Here is a 17,152-nt window from a genome sequence, read left to right as displayed (position 1 = left end):
CAACATTTTTTTTGGCTAACATTGTTGATGCTGATGTTTGTATCAGTTATTATATTAAGCTTTCCTTCCTCTAGAATAATAGTAATTTAAAATCTCCATAGTAATGGTTGTATTCTTGTTAAAAGCCTGTAACTCTCACTGAGAAAATAAGATGTGCTCTAGATACCTCATTTTTCTCTAACACTTTCTCTTTTTCATACTTTCTATATTTTTTCATTATTATAATTTGAATCAAGGATTCTCTTAGAAATTATTGGACATCATTTTGAGTTATCCCTCCTCAAACACTTTGATTTATGCCTTTCATTCAACCTTATAAGATGTGAAGAATTCCCAAATAGGAACTTAACTTGACAGACTTGTTGCTAAAATAAAGTTAAATAACTAGAAAATGAATACAACTTCAAACTTTTATTAATGCAAGTACATTAAAAAATTCTACAGATTCTATAAATGACATAATCCAAGTTCTATTAATGTTATTTTTAAAGGTTTAAGAACATTTTTAACCTAGAAAAATTATAAAGACCTTCATAATATCTAAATAACATAGTCTAGTAATATTCATGGTAAGTATCAATACTTTTTTACCTAATTATTGAACTTTTGAAATAATACTTTTGTACATAAAATGAACAATTTTTACAACCACTGGTACTTGTAGTATTTTACTCTCATAATATACTTTTATACTCCAACTACAATAGAATTTTAACATATAAAACCAATGAGAAAATTATCATTCTTGGTTACACATAGAATAGTTACCTGTAATTAAAAGTGAAAATTGAGACAATAATAAATCCAATTGGCATGCATCATTTATTAAACTGATGCCATTTTAAGTTATTGGATGTGATGGTAAGCATTTGTACACACAAATTTAAGGATGTCAGAAATGCCACTGAAATGGCTATTCTGCTATTCAATCTTTCAAAGGCTGAAGCCAAAGCTAAAGCCAAAGAGCAGATTTTAGATGAATACCCAAACTGAATCTGTACTTCCATACAACCCTAATAAAGCAATAATCACATTTAAGTAGCAGTAAAAAAGAGCAATAGGTTTCATTTATAGAACAGTCATGGTACTCTATATTCCTTATAGACCAGGCATTCTATATTTATTTTACTTCTTTCTCTCTATAGGCCTATAAAATAAGTACTGCTGGTCTTCCCCATTCTACAGAGAGGGAAAGTAAGTCTCAAAGAGGTAAAGAGACTTGCTTGAGTCACAGGGTTAATAAATGGTGGGGCCAAGGTTCAAACTTTAGCTCTGAGAAGATACTTCTCAAAACTGAAACTTAATTGTCAGTAAATAATACAATCCTTAAATAAGTCACAGATAACTAAAATCATTCTCATTGGACACGTTAATATATGGGGTGAAAGTAGAGTCCTAAAAATTCCTATGGTAGAAGGGCAAATTTCTGATCCCAAGAAAAATAAGAGCAGTTCTGGAAAGTCAACAATGTATATATAGGTCTCTGCCATAAGCAATAAACCTTGAATCTTTAGATTTTGTCCCATACTACACCCGAGAGCTATATGAGGATCCAGTGAAGGACTAGTGAAACTTTAAAAACTCAACACATTCTCCTGAAGAGTTTCAAATACCTAAATGAATTCCTACAGTTTGCTATTCTCAAAGTTGAGAACAGGCAAAAAAAAAAAGAACAAATTCTACATACAGTCAACTAAAAATTTGAATTAGCATGTCTCTTATAATTGAGTAATGAATGCTTAAAAATGAAAGAATTGATTGATTAAAGAGTTACCTCAGAAATATGGAAAATGAGTAAAACAAACTGCTAATGGAATTACTGATGTATGTTATCTTTTCTGTAAATGTTATACCACTGCCAGCAAAGTAAAAATTCTCCAAGTGACTACATAGTATAAATTAGAAAGCAAGACATATCTGCATTATGACAGTTAAATGTGGAAACTGGGAAGCAGGAATAAACTTTCAAACCATTAAGTCAAACTGTATCACTCCTCTGGTTGAAATCCTCCAATGATCCCCCACTGCAATTAGAAAACTCAAAGTCCTCACTGTGGCTTGCAATGCTGTAGCAGCTCCCACCAAACTCTCCTGCATCATTTATTCCCTCCCTCCCTCACTCTACTGCTCCCCTACCTTTCTCCCTCTCTCCCTCTCTCTTTCTCTCCCTCTGCCAGGACTATCCAATTTAAGAGACCTTTGTCTACTTTTTGCCAAGCTGTTGCCCGTAACAGGGGTTTTATACCCAATGTTCCTTTTGCTTGGAATATTCTTCAGAACCTTGCCCTACATGAGAACAGGGATATATCTGCTTTGCTAACATCACCCATGCCCAGCACTATTCCTAGCACATAGTAAATATCCAATATTTATTGACTGACCAAATGAATGAATGATTATCACCCCAAGGCCCACTCCACCCTGGTTTCTTCTGACAGACAGATAAATATGCTCTTTATAGATCATCTTTCAACAAAGGATACACTGCCCCGCTATAACAAGTGTGATCTGCTGACACTCTTCAGCTGTTAGCCTCTTTACAGAGCTTCCCTTAGCTTTCCAGTCAAGACATACTCCTCTCAAGGAAGTTCACAGCAAACACCGAAAAAACGATGGTTGAAAGGCCTAGTCATTTCCACCACGTGCAAGACCCCTCCAACCTTTATCCAAAGGTCTCTGTTGGGTTGGCAATGACTTTGTCAAGTTGACTTTACAATGCGACAACTGCTCTTGACCAATCCTGCTCCCATTCTTTTCTTTCCACAGGTGTTACTCCCCAGGAAATCATTTGTAGTCATAACTCCCCATCTCAGTGTCTACTTCCTGGAGAACCCAAGCAACACTGTTTCCATTTTTAAAAATCACTCATGCCTACAAATTAAAATGGCCATTTTTTTCCTTATATTCCCTATGCTGTACTTTTCATTGCCATGGTCATATTTAACAGTGCACAAAGCATTCATTCTATACAGATTCTATAAGCATCTGATGAAATAGCTAGCACCACTCACACTTCCCACTAACATTCATACAGAAAACAACAGACACACCCACACTCCCCCACCTCCTACCCACATGGCACTTAGCAGATTGTTACTTTATTTACATATGTCTTATTTCAAATGTTACCTCCCCTATACAAGCAACTGCTCTTTTACGTGGCTGCCTTTTGAACATCTAGCAGTACCTACCATGTAATTCTGTGCTTATGTTCCTTTCCCTATTAAGGATAGAGATGCTTCACTGTGTGCCTGCCTCTCGTTAATAACCCCAAAGCCTTATTATGTACCTGGTTCAGGGAAGATATTCTATAAATTTCCTGATGAAGAAGGGAAATGAACTAAAAAATTTTTAAAAACCTTTTAAAAAGCCAATTATTTTTACATAATTTAACAAGCCTGAGTAACTATGGTCAGCATATTCAAGGCCCAAACACTAACATATTCTTATAACAAAATAACTTTATTCTTCTTAGTGAATGAACTTCATTTTGTTTTTAAGAGGCAGTTATTAATGTTAAAATTGAGAGCTACTAGGCAACTTAGAGGCCTATTCATTTTGAACTTCTTCAGACACTTCCTTACAAATAATGTATTAGTTACCAAAGAAAAATGAAACACTGGTTTTTACAACTCATTAAATTTCTTTTCAACTTCATATAACCTGTCAGTTCTCAGTTACGCCCTCCTGGGACAAAATCAGGCCAAACATTCCTAGCATAGAAGCATAAAATAAAACTAAACCATGAAAAACACACACACACACAAAAGAATAAAAGTGTCTATCTGAAAGGCATTTTACAAATTTAAAATTTTTAATTTTGAGAATTGTTTAACACCGATGGTTAAGCCATACTAATTTTTTTTTTTTAATTCACTGTGTTAAAACAGGCAGGCATCATCACTCCTCCACCCAGCAATCACAGACTAGGTGAACAATTTAAACATCCTGGTATTTTAAAGGACGGCTAAACCTCCCATAGGAAATAAAAGTGGAAATGAGTCCAAGGGAGAACATGGCTTGGTTCCACACCCTTAAAATTGCCTACAGCAATGCATCAAAAAATAAAATAAAATAAAATAAGCCCCTAGAGTCTGGGTCAGCAGCATAGTGTTACAGCTTAAGCATTGGGTCATCAGTGGCAATAGTAGGCTGATTAAGAGTTGAGGTAATGTATTTACTTACTGTAGCAAGGAACTGTGTTACAGTACCGCCAACAGTACAAAGAGTTCTTGTGTGGATTTGATGTACAAAGAAATATTATAACCATCCACTTACATTTTAATACTGAAATATGAAATATACCAGTTAAAGAAATAAACAGGTAAGTATATTACAAATACTGATAGTTCAAGTTTTTAAAAAACTGAATTTCACTCAGCAATCTATTCATTATATTTTCTAACAAAAAACACTTCATTTTTATAACTCATTAAAATCAGATCCTATGTGAAACAATCTTCCTCCAACATAAGGGCTAAAAGCAAAAATACAATAATATGGGAAAAAGGCAAGATTTCAAGTAATTAAGCCACTCTCAAATATAAACAAAATGTGTTAAAACTTTTGGCATTAATAGGTTAAATTGAACATTGATTTGTCTTCATATTAATAGGCAGCTCTAATTGGTGGAATAAACCTCTATGAGTTATATGATATATATTACTATTCAAAGTTTTTAGTAAACCTACTTTGCAATTAACCAAGAAAGGAATCACAGAGAAGAGTCTTACTATATTTGTGTTCTCTGGCACAAAGAGTGGCATACAAGGTGCCCACATATGTTTTACTAAATGCAATAATTAATGAACATCCCAAGATCAATTTTTTGGATGGATAAAAAATTTCTAGACAGAAAAAATGTTACCAGCACCAATAGTCTGAAAATTACTCTACCTATTCTATAACTACATTTTTGGGCAAGATTATTTTAAGAATCAGTACCCAAACAATGATGTCCAAGAATGATAAAAAGTGTCCCTATCTTGGATTAAATATTTCTTGGTATATTTTCATAGGGAAATAACTTGTAAAAATATTAAGATGCAGGAGATGAAAAATGCTTTATCTAATAAACAACTATCAGTCACCTAAATTCCAAGTGTTAAAATTAATTCAATGGAATAATGTTTAATAATTCAATTAAAAAACTTTTTTGAGGCATATACTACATATCTGGTATGTTAGCATACTCTGGGAATATAAAAGGAGCACACCTAACTCAAACCACAAAATAAAGCTTCAGTTAAGTCTTTAAGGAAAGAAGTAGTTAAGCAGAAAAGAGGAGGAAATAGATACGAGAGCAGGAAAGGAGTTCCAAAAGATCCAAACTCATGCACAACAGCAAGGAGGTATGAGAGACTCTTAGTTCAAAACACATAAAGGAAAGGACTTGAAGAAAGTTTCCAGAGATGAATCTGAAATCATAAAATGACCTTGTACTTACATGCAAAGAAGCTCGAATTTTATCTTGAAGACAAATAGGAAACGACTAAAGGACATAATCAGAACTGCATGTCATAAAGATCACTGAAACTGCAAAGGAGAACAGAATTAGAATAGAATTGAGAAAAGAAAAAAAACGGGAAAGAGCAAGATAGGACTGTGAGATCACTAAGAAGATCCTACAACAATCCCAGCTGGAAATAAAGACATTGTAACACAGAAATCAGGAAGATTTAAGAGAAAGAACTGACAGAACACATGACTCTTAGGTGTTTTGTATAAAACGATGGGTGAATGGTGATACCATTAGGTATGATAGACAATGAGTTAAGTTTCATTTCGAATACAGTGAGTTTTAGATACCTTGGCACATCCAAATGAATTTATCAGTCTCAGGAAAAAGTTCTGCTAGAGAAATGAATGAAGCATTATTGGTGTAAGGGTGGTAGTTGAAGCCACATAGGAGAAAGAGATGAGTCCAAGTACTTCCAAGGTCAAGGATAAAAGACAAAGGAAAAGAAACCACAAATCAAGAAGAGAGCTCTATGTGCGTCAAATATGTAGTCAAAGAAGACAGAAACTACAAAATTAATACTGGATTCAGCATCGAAGCTAAGTGGAAAAGCAACTATACATCATTCTAAGTTATTTCTCTGTGAAGGAAAAGAGGAAGATAAATGAGAGGCTGAAAGGGACTTAGAATATAAGGAAATTTTCTTTGTATGCTTTTCACAATGGGAGAGACAAAAGAATGTGACCACCAAGAAGGAAAAAAATATTTACTGTAATGTTATAAAAGAAAAACATAAACTGGTATATACATAATAAATAGAACCATATAAAACCTTATACATAATGACATGGGTTAGAAGGGAACATGGAAAATTTTAAAAAGTCATATTATACTTGTGCCTTTTTTTCCTTTTATGATTTCCTTTAGTTTGTCCTATGCTTTTACAGTTTAAAAATGAGTAGAAAGAGAATAACCACTCTAAATATCTCCTTACCAAATCCCATCATAATGTTAAAATAATTACTCAGAGATGGATAGTCTTGTGATTAAAAATTTAAAGAAAAATAAACCCAAAATTCAACCCTAATTTTTTAATGATCATCTAATTCTCAAATGTGTATTCATAAAAATGATCTGGTTGTTTCAAAACATCACAGTTCCATTAAGACTTTCATATTTCACTAAACTTGGAAAATATGAGCAAATGACATATTAACTTGAACAATCATAAAAATGCTTAGAAAGTAAAAGGCTCATTTAATGAAAAAACTTAGAAGTGTTTCCATATGTTTCTATGAAGTATTCTTTCCCCACTAAATGAACACATTCAAGATTCTGTTTCTGGCTTTGTTTCAGAAAAAACCCATCTGCATAGTACGGCACTTACAAGTACATCTCAGTCATGCAATAGTTATGTCACAGCTCATATATCAAATAAAAATCACATTCAAGCCCACACAACCTCACAGACCCAAAAATCTTCCTTTCTATTAAGAGTATTCCTAAGAGAGCTCTCATTGCACCTCGCTGCTGATGTCACATGACTTTTCTTAGGAAGTTAAATCCTGAAACTAAAATATCAAACAGTTTGGAGTACAGTTGTGAATGACTTAAAAAACTAACTTTCTCTAGTTATATGAACACTTCCTTTTCACAGAAACAGGTGTAGAACTGGTGAAAAAACACTATACCTCACAATACATTTCATTTTTTTAAATAAAGCACTATTTCATTATAATAAAGACATGATAAAATAATAATGCTTCATTTAACACTGAGAATAACATGACACATACCTTAACTGTATCTATATTTAATTCTATATATGGAATATATGAAAATATATTTTTATAGATTAGAATTACTATCTACTGTACTTTTCACAAACATTATGCACTTGTGTACCAAAGTTATTATTACTACCCTATCCAAGTACCTTTGGTACTATTACTTACTTGATGAAGTAAAGAAACAGCAGTGTTACACAGTGGCTAAAAGCTTCGATGCTGTCAGAGAACAAAGATCAATATTCCAGCTCTGCCATTTACTATATCTATAAACAAAGGCAAGACAGTTAATCTATGCTTCAGTTTCTCATTTGCACAATAAGGAGAATAATAGTACCTTCCTCTCAAAAATGGTGGGAGCATTAAATGATTCAATAGATATCAAGCACTTAGAAGAGTACCTATCACATAGTGAGCACCAAATAATTAATTAACACTATGGTTAATATTTTTCTCTAACTTTACCACAATTTTTTACTTTTACTTCATGATAAATTTATTTCATGAGCATACTCTTATTCCACTATTATCCAAAGAAATCATGGGTATAACATATATTTTTTCCTAAAACACAGTAAAATAAGTAATTTTTATAATTAAAAACAAAGTTTCCAACATACTACTTAAAGTCATCTCCAATGCCAACAGTGATACAGTGATATTGCCCCAGCAGTGAACACCTAGTAACTATATATAAGGGCCAACTTTTTCCATAATATTAATAACTATGAGCCTCAGAAAAAAATTAAAAATCCACTCAAAGGAAATGGAGCAATTTAAATGACTGATATCCTATAGTAACTACATTGCTAAATATTACAAGACAAAAACACAATGCTTTCTGTAGGGAAAGAATATTAGAAAAACAAATAATGCACAGTCATTCCATGAATAACTGTCAGCCTGTTCCATTCTAATATCAGGGATTTAAAAATCCCACTGGTTCTTCTTTCCATCAAACTATAATCCTCCTCCCCTTTGCACATTTCTTCCTTTATAGAATTAGAAAATGCTGTGACCTTACCTTTTATAAAATCATGAAATATTAGACATTTTATTATTAGTAATAATAGATTATTACATTGTAATAATAGTAGCCACAAGACATCAAGCCAGGTACTGTGATGAATGTGATTTATCACAATAACAAAAAATGTATTATTATGCATATTTCACAACAAAGAAATTGAAACTTCAAGAATCTAAGCAACATGCCTCAGATACCACAACTGGCATATGGCAATGGGGAAGAGGAGGTTGAATGGAAGTGGGATTTAAACCATAAGGTTATGGACTATGCTAACATGAATTAACAGATACCAAGAACTATGCTTCAAAGCAGTAATAAGCTAACTACCAATGTTTCACTGATCAAAGTATTTTTCATATGCCTTATTTACAGCTACACTTAGGGCCCACGAGTCACCGTTCTGAACTGTCCCAATGACGCCAGATTTTTTTATTATTTAAGGGAGTGAGCTAAAAGAAATATGAAAGATATAAATAGCATTCAGAGAACTGTAGGGAAGATGAGTAGCACTGGATTCCAACAAATCTTTAAAGTCTAACCCAAGGCATTGCTCTGCATAAAACACAAAATTATATTACGTTTTCTCACTGGCACTCTTTAAAAGAAGTATTTAAAACAAAGATGCCAATTTCCTTGCGTATATGGTAAATTGACTATAAATAAAATTTTAGAGGTTTTTACCTGTGTACATGGCAGTGTCTATGAACTGGAAAGTAGTGACCAAAAAAATTTCTCAGAAAAGCAAGTCATTTGGATATATGTTTTGTTTTCAGTGTAACAGAATAAGTCTCAAAGACAATGCTTTAGAGAACAGTCACTAAAGCCTCTCTCTGGCTTCAGAAAACTATATTTTTCTTACTCAAGAATTTTCTAAATTTGCTTTCTTTTCAAATAGCTTATTTGTTTTATTGTTTTTGTTTTCTTTTTAGCTTAGGAAAATATCTTTATTATTATTATTATTAAGGCATCGCTGATATATATACTCTTATGAAGATTTCACATGAAAAACAATGTGGTTACTACACTCACCCATATTATCAACCCATCCATACCCCAATGAAGTCACTGTCCATCAGTGTAGTAAGATGACACAGAGTCACTACTTGTCTTCTCTGAGCTACACTGTCTTCCCCATGATCCCACCCAACACCATGTGTACTAATTATAATACCCCTCAATCCTGTCTCCCTCCTTCCCCACCAACCCTCCCCCACCCTTCTCCTTTGGTAACCGCTAGCCCCTTCTTGGAGGCTGTGAGTCCTCTGCTGTTTTGCACATTAAGTTTTGATTCATTATTATACCCCACAAATAACGGAAATCATCTGGTATTTGTCTTTCTCTGCCTGACTTTTTTCACTGAGCATAATACCCTCTGGCTCCATTCATGTTGCTGCAAATGGTAGGATTTGTTTCTTTCTTATGACTGAATAGTATTCCATTGTATATATGTACCAATTCTTCTTCATCCATTCATCTGCTGATGGACACTTAGGTTGCTTCCATATCTTGGCTACTGTAAATAGTGCTGCAATAAACATAGGGATGCATATGTCTTTTTGAATCAGGTATTATCTTGTTTTCTTTGGGTAAATTCCTAGGTCAAATGGTCTTTCTATTTTTAGTTTTTTGAGGAACCTCCATACTGTTTTGCACAATGGTTGAACTAATTTACATTGCCATTTACACTATAGGAAGGTACCCCTTTCTCCACATCCTCTCCAGCATTTGTTGTTCCTAGTCTTTTTGATGTTGGCCATCCTAACTGATGTGAGGTGGTATCTTATTGTGGTTTTAATTTGCATTTCTCTGATAATTAATGATGTGGAGCATCTTTTCAGATGCCCATTGGCCATCTGAATTTCTTCTGTGGAGAACTGTCCATATGCTCCACCATTTTTTAATTGAGTTATTTGCTTTTTGGTTGTTGAGGCATGTGAGTTCTTTATATATTTTGGATGTTAAACCCTTGTCAGATATGTTGTTTACATTTACAAATATATTGTTCCATACCCTGGGATGCCTTTTTGTTCTGCTGGTAGTGTCCTTTGCTGTACAGAAACTTTTTAGCTTGATGTAGTCTCACTTGTTCATTTTTGCTTTTGGTTCCCTTGCCCGAAGAGATGTGTTCAGGAAAAAGTTGCTGATGTTTATATTCGAGATTTTTGCCTATATTTTCTTCTAAGAGTTTTATGGTTTCATGACACATTTGGATCTCTGATCCAGTTCAAGTTTACTTTTGATGTATTTTTTAATTCGGTTTGCTAATATTTTGTTGAGTGTTTATACATCTAAATTCATCAGGGATATTGGTCTGTAATTTTGTTTTTTGGTGGGGTCTTTGCCTGGTTTTCATATTAGAGTGATGCTGGTCTCATAGAATGAGTTTAAAGGTATTCCCTCCTCTTCTACTTTTTGGAAAACTTTGATGATGGGTATTAGGTCTTCATTAAATGTTTGATAAAATTCAGCAGTGAAGCCATATGGTCCAGAGGTTTTGTTTTTTTAGTTAGTTTTTTGATTACCAGTTCAATTTCATTGTTGGTAATTGGTCTGTTCAGATTTTCTGTTACTTCCCGTGTCAGCCTTGGAAAGTTGTATTTTTCTAGAGAGTTGTCCATTTCTCCTAGGTTATTCAGTTTGTTAGCTTATAATTTTTCACAGTATTCTCTAATAATTCTTCATATTTCTGTTTTGTCCATAGTGACTTTTCCTTTTTCATTTCTGATTTTGTTTATGTGTGTAGACTCTGTTTTTCTTGATAATTCTGGCTAGGAGCTTATCTATTTTGTTTATTTTTCTCAAAAACCCAGCTCTTGCTTTCATTGATTTTTTTTCTATTGCTTTATTCTTCTCAATTTTATTTATTTCTTCTCTAATCTTTATTATATCCCTCCTACTGCTGACTTTGGGTCTCATTTGTTCTTCTTTTTCCAGTTGTGAATATAGACTGTTCATGGTCAAAATAGTTTATTTGAAACCTGTTAAGTATTTTTTTAAATATTTTCTCATGTGTAATCAGAAATGTTGCTCATAATCCTTATTAATAAAGAATAAAATTAAGAAGAGTCTCTCATTTCCTCCTGAGTTTTATTTGGAATCAGTCCAAAATGATGTGAGCTGTTTCACCAATGTACTGATGTGTATTTAAGCTATGGGTTTATATTCACTATATGTACAATAAAATACCATAATATGTCTTTTTGTTCCAATCAAATCTGCTTTCTAGTTTTATTATTTTAATCCAAAACACATTTTAATGTTTTACACTTCTTTTATCTGAATAACAACTCTAATCTATTTAGGTGTAACAGGTAATGAGTATATATTTTTCATTCTTTCCTCCATGACATCACTATAAATAAGTAGAAGTAGGTCATGGTGAAATACCAATTAATATATCTCAGATGAAGATGCCAAACCAGCAATAATTATATCTGGCATAACACAGTGATAGGTATTTGTTAGAACTCATATAGGTCAAAAACAAAAATCAACTCCAACAACTTTGAACAAAAGGATGTGATTAATTGGCTTATAGAATACCAAGAACGGTTGACAGCCCAGTGATAAGGAAAACACAAAGCCTCAAAACAACTGGTAACTGAGATCTCAAATGACTCCAGAAAATTTGTTTCCCTGTCTTTTTAGATCAGTTTAATTCTCTGCAGATCTGATTTCTCACCAAGGTAGGAAACAAACAATGGTAACTTCCAATTCCTAAATCTTATGTCTTTGCTCAGCACTAGAAAAAATTAAACTCATTTTCTTTGGTTCCAAGTTCAACATTTCTAGAAAAAGATTCTGACTGGGCTAATCTGGGACTTGTGGACTTATATTTCTTTGCTGTACTAGTTTACATTTTTTAATTGATATGCAATCTTATATTAGTTTGAAGTATACAACACATGGTTCAACAGTTACCCATATTATTAAATCCTCACCCCAACTAATACAGCTACTATCTGTCAACAAAGGACGGTGTTACAGAATCATTAACTATATTCTCCATGCTGCACTACTATTCCTATGACCAACCTATCTATGATTAAGAATTTTTGTACCCCTTTATCCCACTCACCCTTCCCACCCACCCACCCCAACCCTATTCCCATGGTAAATACCAGTCCCTTCTTAATGTCTATGAGTCTACTGTAATGCTGTTTTGCTCACTCTGTTTTGCTTTGTACTTATATTCCACAATTAAGTGAAATTTCATGGTTTTTGTCTTTCTCCACCTGGCTTATTTCACTGAGCATGAAACCCTCTAGATCAATCCATGTTGTTGCAAATGGCACAATTATTTTTTTTATGGCTGAATAATATTCACTTGTATGTATGTATGTATATATATATATATCTATATATATATACACCACTTCTTCTTTATCCATTCATATGTTGATGGACACTTAGGTTACTTCCATAATTTGGCTTTTGTAAAAAGTGCTGCAAGAAACATAGGGGTACACATGGATCAGGGATTTAATTTTCTATGGGTAAAATCCTAAAAGTGGAATTACTGGGTCAAATGGTATTTCTATTTTTAGTTTTTTAGGAAACAGTACAGTGCTTTCCACAGTGGCCGCACCAAGTGACACTGCCACCAACAGTGTAGGAGGGTTCCCATTTCTCCACATCCTCACCAACACTTGTTACTTCTTGTCCTTTGAATAATAGTGACCATTCTGACTGTTCTGAGGTGGTGTCTCATGGTTTTGATTGGCACTTCTCTGATGATTAGCAATAGGGAACATCTCTTCATGTGTCTGTTGGCCATCTGTATTTTTTTTTTGATGTTGAGGCATATGAGTTCTTTATATATTTTGGATATTAACTCCTTATTGGGTAATTGTTTACTAATATATCTTCCCATACTGTAGGCTGCCTTTTTGTTCTGCTGATGGTGTCCTTTGTTTTTTAGTTTGATGTAGTCCCACTTGTTCATTTTAGATTTTGTTTCCCTTACCTAAGGAGATGTGTCCAGGAAAAATTTGCTCATGCTTACATTCAAAAGATTTTGCCTATGTTTTCTTCTAAGAGTTTTATGGTTTCATGTCTTACATTCAGGTCTTTGATACATTTCAAGTTTACTTTTGTGTATGTAGTTAGGGAGTAATACATTTTTTTCTCATGTACATAGCTATCCAGTTTTCCCAACACCAGTTATTGAAGAGGCTGTCTTTTCCCCATTGTACATTCATGACTTCTTTCTGATGTACTAATTGGCCATATATGCATGGGTTTTTACCTGGACTCTCTATTCTCTTCCGGGACTTGTGGACTTTTAATTCACTGGTAGGCACCACAAGTGACTCAGCTTCGGTAAGGTGCCTACCACTAGTCAAATGGAAAAAGCAAATTGAAGATCATATCTGGCTTGGCCCTTGCAGCATTTTGGATTTACATGAACAAATGGAGCTACCCCTTGGAGGAACCTTAATTTCCACTCCAGAGCTTGAAGCAAAGTTAAATGGGACATTTGATACATACAAGTTCACCAAATGCGTAGATCTGATCATTGGAAGTTCAACTAAAGTAAAACATAATGGTGTCCACTGTGCTATTACTGATGTCCAGCCTTAGTTCTAACAATGTGTAAACCAGCTCAGTGAGCAGAATTCAAGGCTATTCTCATAATTCTGCCTAATACTACCCTGGACAAGAGGTCAGTAAATATTTTAGACTTTGTGCAAGCATATGACCTGTCTCACAGTCTTTTTGTTTTCATCCAAGCATTTAGAATTGTCACAAAAAAATTGTTTGTGGCTCCTCAAGAACAGGCCACAGGCCAGATATGGCCTGGGAGTGTTAGTTTGCCAACTTCGTATTTGTGTTCTTTTGTATTATGAGATTCATTACCATATTACTAAGACTAAAGAACATTAAAACATCCACATGTACTATACCTGGAAAGTGTAAAAACTACACAATCTCGATTTGATTCACATCAAAAATAATGAACAACTAGTATGTGCTAAGTCAGATGGCCAGAGATCTGAAAGTATATTATCTCATTCAACCCTACAAATCACCTTTTGAGATACTGTCATCACCATGGAAATTAAGATTCAAACATACTGTGTACTTGAGATGTTACTGAGATGTTACTTAATGCCTCTGTGCCCCAGTTTCCTCATCTGGAAAAAAGGAATAAGTGTATAACCAAGAAAGAGCCATTTTAAGGATTTAAATGGGTTAATACATACAAAGCACTTAAAATAAATGCTACACACAGAATCACTTATGTATTAATTACTAATTATTATTAGAGGAGGTATACATATACATTATAATAAACCTGTCAAGTGATCCCTTCTAATTGGTTTGATCATTTAAATGAAAAAATAGCAAATTTTGTGTCAATTTTTCCCCAAAACAAGTTCTACAACAGTATTTTTTTTAAAAAACCTAACGTGTTATTTTTCAGTTGGTTACTTTTTCTTGGTAACAGCCAAAAGTGTAAATTTGTATCACCTCCCACTAAGGTAAAACATCAATGTTTCACTTTCTGAATAAGTGCTAATATAGTTATAATGTAAGCCGCACACGTAATTTATAATTTTGTAGTAACCACAGTAAAAAAGTAAAAATAGGTGAAGTTAATTTTAATAACATTAATTTAACCAAATATGTAAGATGTTATTATTTAGTATTTAATTAATGCAAAAAATTGGTCTTTTACATTCTTCTGTTTTATACAAACTGTTTGGACCTCATAAATATTTCACACTTACAGCTAGCCACATGTGGCTAGTGGCAACCATACTGGATAGCACAATTCTGAATTACTAAAAACATAATTCTCAAAAATGTTACACAATTTTTAATCCCCCTCTCCCTACCCCTCCTCTAGTCATCCCCTTTCTTCCCTCACCCCAATATTTAGTTCGTTTTTCATTCACTCATATGATGTACTATATGAGAATATATTCCTCTGGAAAAGGAGAGACACAAGTAAACAGTATTAACACAGTTGCAAAGTGATCTGGGAACAGCTACTCTAACAGCCTTAAGAAGAGAGGTTAATGAGATAAAGATAGATGAAGTCTAAAGTGAAACACAAAAGATAAGTGTGGGAAAGACATGACAGAAAAAGAGGACACGGTAAAAGGGAAGGACATGACAGAAAAAGAGGACACGGTAAAAGCTCTGAAGCAGAAGAGACTTCATAGAGTACTTGAACGGAATGAAGACCAACGTGGTAGTCACACTGAGCAAGATTAAGTGTCACTCATGACTTGCCCCATCGGGTATTCAAATTTTCCCTAGGGGAGACTTGAAAAAAATATTAAATAGATTAGTAGCTGTCTACCTAAAATTCATCTCTCTTTCTTGGCTTTCCAACTCTGTTCAGCATAGGAAAGTATCTAGCTAAAAACACTCACCTTCCTAAATAGAATAAAAAGCAAATATTATTAGGTAATATAAATATTATTTTCAGAATTGTGCAGAGAAGATGTAACAATAACAAGGTAGAAAGGCTCCCTTGGAAAACTGGCCTTTGATTGGCACCCTTGGGGAACTTAGCTTGTCTCCATCTCTATTAGAATAGTTTACTGCACTTAGACTTTTGTACAAAAAATATCCTTTCTACTTAATACCTGCTTTAGGGCACATTCAACTGTAATCCCTCATAGGAGGTAGAGAGCATAAGAAAGCTTGTATATGGATTTCTCCAAACTACCTATGTCTCTCTTCCTTTCTAATCTAACATGTATCCTTACTACTTACTATAATAAATCTTAACGAGTACAACTGAGTTCTTCTAGAGCATCTCCAATAATATGGGACTTGGGGATACCAGAGAAAAGAACCCATATAGCAATTCTATTTTTAAAAATTTTCACAGGAAACTTAAATCACAGTATTTTCCAACAATTATCTCCCATAATTTAATTATATCCATTATTTTAAGTGGTTTACTTTGCTTATTTACTAACAAAGACAGATCTCCTGGCTCCCATCCACTATACTATAGACAGTGTCATGGAGAGCAAAATTGGAGGTAATCTTAAGAATTTACAAACTATTTACATTCTGAATGTATGTATGACTCCAAAAAAGGAGTCATACAAACACTTATCATCTTTAGACATTCTCCAAAATAAAAACTAGTTGCTAGGGATATAGCAAGGGACTAAATGAGACATGATACCTGTCCTGATGGAACCTATTACCTACTGAAAGGATCCTCCAAGGAACTAACATTAGAGCTGGGCTCTGAATGATGAACTGATACAAATAAGTGAAATGGAGAAGAGCACTGCAAAAAAAATGGAATAGCGTGAGAAAAGCCCTAAGACAAAAAGAAGCACAGCTCTTTTGAGAAACTGAAATGTTAATGGAGTACAGAACCAGATTTGAGTCTTTATCATACAATTAAAAGGAAGTCAATAAAGGGCAAATGCTACGATCACATTTAAATTCTTCAATGCTCACTCTAGACAATGAACCAGATATGATGTGCTATATGAGAATATATTCCTCTGGAAAAGGAGAGACACAAGTAAACAGTATTAACACAGTTTCTTTTGTGTTGTGTATTAACAGAGTTGAAAAAATAAATGGAGTTGCCTAGAGTGACAGTGGTAAAGATGGAGAGAAACAGATGTACTATAAAAGTACTTGGAAAATAAATCTGGAAATACTTGGTAATTGATAAATACCCATGTACTATAGGTACATGATTAAATATAGGTAAAAAGCAATCACCATAATCACTTAATCCTATCTATTTTGGATGATATACTTTTCTTTAACAAAATAATAGTTAAAAATTTTTTTAAGGTAAAAATGAATACTATGTTAAGTCCAGGAGCTCTTCTGCCTAATTCTTGATTAAGTGATTTGAAAATTACATGGAAATCAAAAGAATAC

At 33.6% G+C, this 17,152-nt stretch overlaps 1 protein-coding gene across 15 annotated transcripts in view; it reads right to left on the bottom strand.

Annotated features, from left to right (window-relative positions):
• VPS13B (vacuolar protein sorting 13 homolog B) overlaps window positions 1-17,152 on the bottom strand; it is an 861,603-nt gene that overhangs the window by 642,357 nt on the left and 202,094 nt on the right. Inside the window, exon 18 of one of the 15 annotated variants that reach the window (XR_012128335.1) lies at window positions 7,414-7,511. The exons of the other annotated variants lie outside the window; for them this stretch is intronic. The gene's annotated coding sequence lies outside the window, so the exon portion shown is untranslated. The remainder of the gene's footprint in view (window positions 1-7,413; window positions 7,512-17,152) is intronic. 15 annotated transcript variants of the gene reach the window in all.

The sequence above is a fragment of the Manis javanica genome, chromosome 2, assembly GCF_040802235.1.
Source record: "Manis javanica isolate MJ-LG chromosome 2, MJ_LKY, whole genome shotgun sequence".
NCBI classification, from domain to species: domain Eukaryota; kingdom Metazoa; phylum Chordata; class Mammalia; order Pholidota; family Manidae; genus Manis; species Manis javanica.
The sequence above is the reverse complement of the archived record's forward strand: the minus strand, read 5'-3'. Positions and strand labels throughout refer to the sequence as shown.